The 8702-nt window shown below is 41.8% G+C and overlaps 1 pseudogene across 1 annotated transcript; it reads right to left on the reverse strand.

Moving 5' to 3' along the window:
- Nucleotides 1-7587: 7587 nt before the first annotated feature.
- Nucleotides 7588-8702, reverse strand: LOC308253364 (large ribosomal subunit protein uL1m-like; annotated as a pseudogene). Its single transcript has 2 exons — nucleotides 7768-8702; nucleotides 7588-7675 (listed from the first exon to the last, which is right to left on the reverse strand). The product of its transcript is annotated as a large ribosomal subunit protein uL1m-like (transcript).

Raw genomic sequence — 8702 nt, forward strand, 5'->3', positions numbered from 1 at the left:
CTTCTCAGAACCTAGAGGCAGCTATCTCCACCTTTCTTGACTCTCAGGGGTGGGCAAACTTTTTGACTCAAGGGCCACAATGGGTTCTTAAACTGGACCAGAGGGCCAGAACAAAAGCATGGATGGAGTGTTTGTGTGAACTAATATAAATTCAAAGTAAAGGAGCGGAGGGGAGATCAAGAGAACCCTCCGCTCTTTCGGCTCTGAGGGCTGGATAGAACAGCTGAACGGGCCGGATCTGGCCCGCGGGCCGTAGTTTGCCCACGGCTGCTCTAAAGTCTACCCTTGTGGTGTTAAGATGATTCCCAGTATCTTCAGGCTTACAACTTTAGTTTCAATTTTGGTACAATAAGGGGCTATATCTTCACAGTATTTTCATAGAAGTTAGGAATTTAGCAATAAGGGCTCTGATTATATCACATTCCCATCCCTGAGGCATTCACTATGGCCAACAGGGTATGATCTTTACCCTGGCCCAAGTCATGTGTTTGCCTCTGGAGTCAGAAGTGGAAACAGCCTACTAAATCAGATGGGTTAGTGAGGGGTAGGGTCACCAAGGAAAATCAGAATTCTCTTATGAGAAGAAATGGGGAAGGGCAGACTAGATGCTAGGCAGACAAAATCAGTAGATTTCTACTACATAGGAACTGAATAGCTCAATAGATATTTGTTAAATTAATGAGTGAAGAAATGAATCAAAGATCATAAAAACTAAATCACCATCACCTTTGTAGGGAGCAGCTCTAAGGTCAAGCCTCAGGCTGACCTGTGGCAGGGCCACAAACAAGTCCCAGCCTGGAGGGCAAAGCTCTCCTAGAATCATTGAGCCTGACCTTGTAGCCCTCCCTAATTCCTTCCTAAGTAGCTAATGGCCTGTGGGAGGTGTAGCAAGTGTTGCCAAAACAAGAACATTTGTATACATGTTAATCTACCCTTGTTTTAATCAGACTATAAAATAAAGCATCAGCTTGAAGGCTGGGTCTTTTGTGTCCTCATCCAGGCATGGGAGATCCACCGAGCCCCAGCTGTATTCTCTTGTCTGTCTTTTCTTCAGTCCTTCACTGCCCCTCCTCAGGTTCACCCTTGGCTGTGCTGGCACGGCACAACCTTTTTACTCCTGATAACACTATTTCAAACAATTCAAGGGTAGTTTTTCTTTCTCTTACTGGTGAAACTTACAGAACACCCTATCACTCCAAAAACAGAGGACTTTACAGATAGACTCATGAGTGTGCCCCAAGGAAACCACCATCAGTTCTAACCCATGTCAAGATTCTTCCACTAGAATTATAGCTCTGTGCAATAGGAGGCAAGTGGGCCTTTTCAATTGTCCCAGAATCTAGCTAAATCATAAGGTTAAAAATAAAAGATGTCAAATACTCCCATATTGTAAAGAGAATAGACACAGTGCGGAAGAGGTTGGAGTAAGGATTTACCTTCAGGGTTTATTAGGAGCTGGTAGACCTATTGTCCTAGTAGCAACCCTATTCCATCACTCCTCCCCAGCCTGCATAATATATGACTGAGGAGTTGGAGTTTGCATTGCCATTGTGAGTTACTCAAATCCCTCTCCTAATGTTCATTCCTAAATCTATATGACTGCATTTAGCCTTTTAGAACCACATTCCAGCTCCTGCTATGACCACACCTCTTATGTCTCCTGACTACTACTCCTCCCTCCCCCCCCACCCCCCCCCCACCCACAATCCAATCTTCCCTCCCCCTCCCCAGCTGAGCCAGATTTTCCATTCAGATATTAGGCCTCCCTGTGCTTTGGCCAAATAACACTTTCCTACTTCACTGGTTTTGTTCTCCTGTCTCCTGCCTAAAATACACTCTGCCCCAGTACCCTGCCTTCTGAGAGTAATAGCAACTCCTCTCTTAGGCCCAGCTCAAAAATTCTTTCAGAAGTTTTCCCAGTGGGAGGGAATCTCTTCATTTTGGGGCTTCCATGAAATTTAACTTTCCTGTAGCACTTGCCACATTCTGCTCTAGGTTATAGAATTTTGTGTTTGATCTACCACCATATAACAGATGCCCCAGGTGCTGGACAGCCCCCAAAACAGAGCCCATTCAATGAGCCACAGCTACTAGTAATTCTTGTTGTATTGTGTTGTAGCAAGACTTTTTTTTTTTTTTTAAAGAATACTAATTTGTGTCTTTTTTTTTTTTTTTCTTTTGCTACTTTAGAGAAATCAGAAAGAATACTGGCCATTGGGAAAAAAAAATTCTGATTATATTTCCCTCTCTGATTTCAGGGGCTTCTGGACAATCTCTTCTACCCCAACTCCCCTTATTTTGTTTTTCAAGAGCTTAAACTGAAGAGATTATAGTGGGTGTTCAGGGGTTGGGTAGGGTGGGAGGCAGGCTCCTAGAAGCCTTTTGGATGGTAACTGGATGGAAAGGACATGGAAGTATTTGGAAAAGAGTGAACTTGCGGTACACCTAGGAAGGCTGTACTGAGAACTAGTGTCTCAGCTTTGGCACAAAGCAGGATCTTTTCAAGGACCACGCAGATTTAAGCAATAAGCTTATCGGTATCTACAAGGTGAACTGACCTAGAGGTATTTACTTTCTCAGCATCACATAAGCTTCTCAGATGTTTGTGTAACCCTGAGAGGGGGAAGAAAGCCCCTCCAATAAAGACTAAAATTGAGTTTCCCGCCAGGTAGGATATTGGCCAAGACTTTGAATTAATCTGATTCACAGAGAAATAAAATAATACAGCTTCCAGTCCTGCATAAGATCCTGGCTATTGTGTTGATTCAAAAGGGATTTTCTTTCAAGTTTAGTTCTGATCCATAGACTTATACTCCACTGAACAACAGGGCAAGAATCTGCTGGGAGAAACTGGGTTTCTAACTCAAAAAGGTTTGAATCTTGAGTAAGAGCACAGACAAATAATATAAAAACAGAGGATGATGTCATCCAGGAGTCAGCTGAGTCCCTGCAGGCTATGGAGCTGAGAGGTGTACTTTGCCTTGCCTTCTTCTGAAAATGTACAATTCTGCATTATGGCAGCTTATAAAATAGACATTTTTGGTTCCTGGTGGGCAAGAGACACTTATCAGAGGTTCAAATTTTACACCATCATCAACAAATACAATAGGTGTATACCTCCTATAAACATATGTTAAATATAGAAGCCTTTAAATCTTTATCAGGTAAGGAGATGAATAAGTGTTATGGGATGCCTTAGTGTTTTTAGAAACTTTGATGACATTTTAAAAATTGAGAAAATAATATGATTTTTAAAAATGTAGGCACTTTGTGAATTTACTTTTGCAAAAAAAATAATTCTTTATTTTGGAAAATATTTTCAGACAGTCTTTTAATAACATGAGTGACAATCAAGGGACCCTCCCCCCTCCCCATGCTTTTGGGGAAACTGGGATGCTATCATTTATTTCTATACAGATGTTGAGATAAATAAGCTAAATGCTCTGGGTGATCATGTGAATTGAATTTATATCTGCAGACTTGGTTGTTACTTTGGAATAAATGGATCTCTTCTCTGGATGGATGGCGTGCATGGTCAAGCTGGGGCCCATTGGAGATTAGCTACAGAGACTATAGGAGAGACAAGACAGCCTCAGAGTCACCTCCCTCTGCAGAAGAAATGGTGGGAGGTAACTGGCCTGGCTTGAAACGACCTTGTAGGCATTCCTCTCTCAGTGTTGTTCAAGACAGAGTATGCCACGCTTCTGGTAATGCAGTTGGACTGTGTTTCTTTGTGAGTGTCCTGCTGGAGGCAGAGGCCAGATCACATCAGGAGATAGAGCGAGGGATGGGGTCGGCAGGCTTTCGCTGAAGGGACTTATGTTTCCTCTCAGTCACTCTGAGAAGAGGCAGGTTCTGGCTGAGGGAAAGACAAGGTGGGGCACAGACTAGAAGGGGGTGAAAAATCTCTTCTTCTTCCCCAGCAGAAGGTGTAAAATGAGGAGCAAGTCTGAGCATTTCTGTAGGGGAGTAGAGCTGCTTCCTCCAGGTAGAAGCAGGATGCAGCCTAAGGGACCGCAGAGCAGGTCTGAGTTTGGAGTTTCCGTGGAGCCATATGTAGCAGTACTATGAGGCACTGTACTATATACAGTCCATTTCACTGTGCCCAAACCCTCAATGATGTCTTGTTCATTTCCACTTAGTTTTTGCAGGGCTGTGAGGGATCAAGGAAAGGTTTGGGTTGGGCCTGCAAAGAGACTGTGGAGTCCTCTCCCTGAGGTCAGGGTTGGGGATGCAGTGATGGGGCCAAGGGTCAGTAATCTCCAAGAACCATGGGCAGCAGCATTAGGCTAGGCAGCAAAGAAGAACCAAGGGGACTTGTACCCACAGAAGACAGTATCCTGCATGTTCTCAAAAATACCTAGGGGTTTCTTTGCAAGGACTGGGGTCCAAAATCTTACTAGTGGGGTCTGGAAGCTTCATCATGAAGGTATTTAATAGAAATGTGATGATCTAAGATTCCAGTTGCAGGCTGTTGAGAAGTTATTTGGATTTATTATAGGCAGTATCTCCAGGTGAGATGGCAGGAGACCAGGCCAAGCAGCACTCATTCTGTGCCCCCAAGTCCATCCTACTTTCCAGTGAGACTCTTCCACTCCACTTCCTGCTGCCATCACCCAGCCTGGCCCCAGGAAATGCTGCTTCTTCTTCAACACTTTGGTCTTATCAAGGATAAAGCTACTGTCCTTAAATCTCTTGAGCATAGTGTTATCTCAATATTAAAAAAAAAAAGAAAGAACTTGTACTAAAATAAATACATTTTATATTTTACCTCAAAAAATATCTGTAAGCAAATATTGAATTCTAATTAATCATAAACAGGTTGAATTGTTTTAGGCTATGTTTGAAATTTTTCCTAATAAAGTATTGGCAAAAAATACATTGTTTAAAAACATTATAGACAACTAGAGGCCTGATGCACAGAATTCGTACAAGAGAAGGCCTTCGCAGTCCCGGCTGCATTGGCCCTCACAGCCCGGGCTTTGTTCGGAAGGTCATCCGGATGGTCATTCCACTGTTTGGCCATTCGGTCGATTTGCATTTTATGCTTTTATTATTATAGATACAAAGTTTTTCCATATGTAGCACTTCACTCCAGTGCTAGAGCAATTTCACTGGCATCTCTGAGTTCCTTTTCTATGCTCCAGCCTGTCTGCAGGTTGGAAATGTAGGACTCTTTCACTTTATAATTTTCACATATTTTTTCAGAATAGTCATAAAATGATCTCATTTTTGTTCCTTTACCCTCTCTTCACTTCACAAAATGCAAAGAAACTGATAATAAATTTATCTAAGGCTATTTCAAAGATTCAAGTAAAAGAGGTCCAAGAAGCCAGTCCAATCTCCCTCCAGGCAGGAGGTGAAATCCCAGGAAAGTCTCAGCATAAGAGGGTGGTTTTGGAATTACAGACCGAAGTCATCTAGGGAAGAGCTAAAAAAGGGATCAACGGGTGGAAACCAAAGCCCTGGGTGACCAGCTGAGCCCAGCTGGCCCCTGGCACTGCTGCTTATGCCAGGCGCTGCAGTGCATGTCACATAGTATTACACCCCATTTCACAACGACCTTGTGAGGGTGTGTTTTTAATCTTCATTTTACAGATAAAGATATCAAAGGCCCAGAGCAATCTGCAAAGTGGCAGACTTCTGATTGGAACCAAGTTCTGTCTGACTCCATAGTTGGTGCTCAGGCACACTGCTGCTCTGCCTCTCCAGCAGGTTTTTCTCACACATGAGCAGACCCGATGAGTATCCTGACTTCACGCTGATCTGTTCAGATGCTGAGAGCCAGCAAACTGAGCCCTTGGGCATAAAGCTGAGACTTCAAATTCCCCTGGCAAATGGCCCTTATTTGATAAGTTTTTATTTTTCCATTCTGCTCACGGTTATTTTGGAACTTCTCCTCCTTCTAATAAAACAGATATTTTTGTATTATTATTTAAAACAAGATACAAAGGGTTATTATTGCCTTTCTACTTAACCTGATGGCGTTTTTATTTCCTCACTCTCTAAATGACAGCTTTAGAATGCAATTTCCTTTCTTATCTCCCACCCTCTCCCCATTCCTGTTTTTCGAGATATGTCTAGGAATAGACATAGTACTTATTTTTCTAAGATGGCCTGGAACTCAGCAAACCTTTTCAAGGTGATGACTTCAGTCTTTATTTACACCAGACTGTTGTCCTTTGATTTGAAATACCTCTTCCACTTGACTATCATACCATTAATTAGATTATTAGTTTCATTTTTCCTCTTTTTCCATTTTTTTTCACTGAATTACTGAGCTTCAAAATAATCCCTTCTAGGCCCAGAAAGTCCTCTTGATGGTGTAATAGAATCTCTTTGAGTGTTGATTTATTTATTATTAAATTTATTTGTCTTCTGTCTCCTCTAGCAATTACTACTATAGAAGCTAACCCAATCTGGGTGCTCTGGTTGCTATTCATTTTTTTTTTTCCTGCTAGGTTGACTAAGGCCACTTCTTTGTCCACTCTTGGCTTTGTCTGCCCCTGAGGTTTTAGTCAAAATGATAGTGTGAGTGACACTGCAGATGCAGTGGTCTCTGCTCTGGTGGCCCTGTGATGGACAAGCAGGCAGACTGTGACCCTTCCTTGATCTGGGACCAGAGAGGGGTTTCTGTTTCCATCCTTCTCCCCAGTAAAGGCTGTGTTCTTCAGGGAAAGAGAGCAGGCTGTATCCCTGGTTAGCTGAGTGCCCCGGGTGCCCAGCAGTTTTTCCTGGGCCACGTAGAAGCAGATTGGCATAGTCTGTCCTCTCAGGTCCTGGTGCCATAACCACAGAATGAACCCAGGTGCATTGCAAGAAAAAGGTCTCTCTTTTCTTGGTCTCTGGCTCTGTTTCATATTTGCTTCCACTTCCAATTTTAAAATTTTCATCTCACTGAAATGTGCTTCAGTTTTTTAAAATACCCAAGCTTTTTATTTATTTTTTTGCTCTAGAACCATTTTTCTCAAGCAATCCACCATGAATTATTATGACCTGGGGGTGGAGGAACTAGAGCCTGGACTTGCTAAAAGCATTCCCAAATCCTAGCTGAACTTCAGTGCATCAACAACTAATGGGGGATGGAAGCCTGGAATCAGCATCTTAAATATGCCTTCCAAATGATTTTTAAGTACATGCACTAAAAGTTGGGGAGCGCTGCTATAGGAATATGAAAATACATACATTTTTAGAATAAAAACTCAAAACATAGTGTCATTTAATTTCCTTGTGGGGTTTTAAATATAAATTTATGGCTCTTGAAACCAGCAGTTTTCTTTTTTTGTTGATGTCAGAGAGGAAAGGAGAGGGAGAGAGAAATAGAAACATCAATGATCAGAGAGAATCATTGATCGGCTGCCTCCTGCATGCCTGGGCATATGCCCTGACCGGGAATCGAACCATGACCTCCATGATTCATGGTCGACACTCGACTACTGAGTTACACTGGCTGGGTGAAATTAGCAGTTTTCAAAGTTCTCAAGACCTTTCATGGAGTCCACAAATCAAACATTTTTTTTAAAGAAATTATATGATTTTCTCTGTTGCTTCTTCATTCACTATGAGTAATTTCACAATAAAACACTTTCAGGCAGTTTCTCTGCTACTTTCTTTGGTTTCCACTTCTTTAGGCAACAATGGCTCCATCTTTAGTAACAAACCTTTGCTTGTTGAACTATAAGGAAAGCTCATACCACAAAGGGTCCTCGGGAAGGAATGAGTGGCACGTATGCAATGATAGGGGCACTGGACGTGTGCCCAGTTTACTGCACAGCCACCACACCTTGATCACGTTTCACTGTTCTCATGACATGATTAAACTCTTGTTTCTTTCCCAAATTCTGCCGTCTGTGCCTATAAACTTCATTGATAACAGCCTGCAGATTGGCAGCTATCTGATCACTTGACATATCTAGAGTTGCTATTTTGGTCTCGAGAAAGTTCTCCCTTTCTTCATCTACCTTAATTTCAATTCCAGTTTTAAATAACTCAAGCATTTTGGGATGTCATGGCCAATAGAATTGTTGAGTAAGCTTTGGAAATCTGTTTTCTTTTTCTTCTTTAATGGATTAAGCTCAGGCATTATTTCTGATACAGCTACATAAAAGCCTGGTTTAATTTTATCACCAAAAATCTTCTGAATCAGATTAGTTCCTCCTGCAAACCCAGCTCCAGGTTTTTATGCTATTTTACTCTCTGATGCCTTCCCTGTAAATACAGCAACTTTATTGATTTCTGAAAGAAAGGGTATGGCAAACTAATGACACTGGCAAATAGCTCCACTTGTTTCTTCTTCCCCAGTGCCATATCTGGTGTCAAATCAAGATAAAAAGCTGTGCTTTGGATATGTAAAGTCCAGAATTTGAAATTTCTTAAGTAATTGAATAGCTTTCTCCACTTCATATATCTGCCTTGGGTATAAGTGTTCTAAGTAAACATCGTCTTCAGGTTTGCTTTCCATAAACTGATATGACTTTATTTTTTTCTATCTCATCTTGTTTTTCATTTGATGCTTTTTCTTTGGCACCTTCTCTTTGTTTTCTTTTCAGACTTCCTAGCAGCATCAGCAAAATGTCTTTTAGGCACATGAACACATGCAGAACAAGGATAAAGAGGTGTTGATAAGCCATCTTGGGAAGACTTTGTCTTTGAGGTATCAAGACCCTACCAAGGGATCTGAGGGCTGCTGCCATGTTGACCAT

The sequence above is a fragment of the Plecotus auritus genome, assembly GCF_963455305.1.
Source record: "Plecotus auritus genome assembly, chromosome: 7".
NCBI lineage: Eukaryota > Metazoa > Chordata > Mammalia > Chiroptera > Vespertilionidae > Plecotus > Plecotus auritus.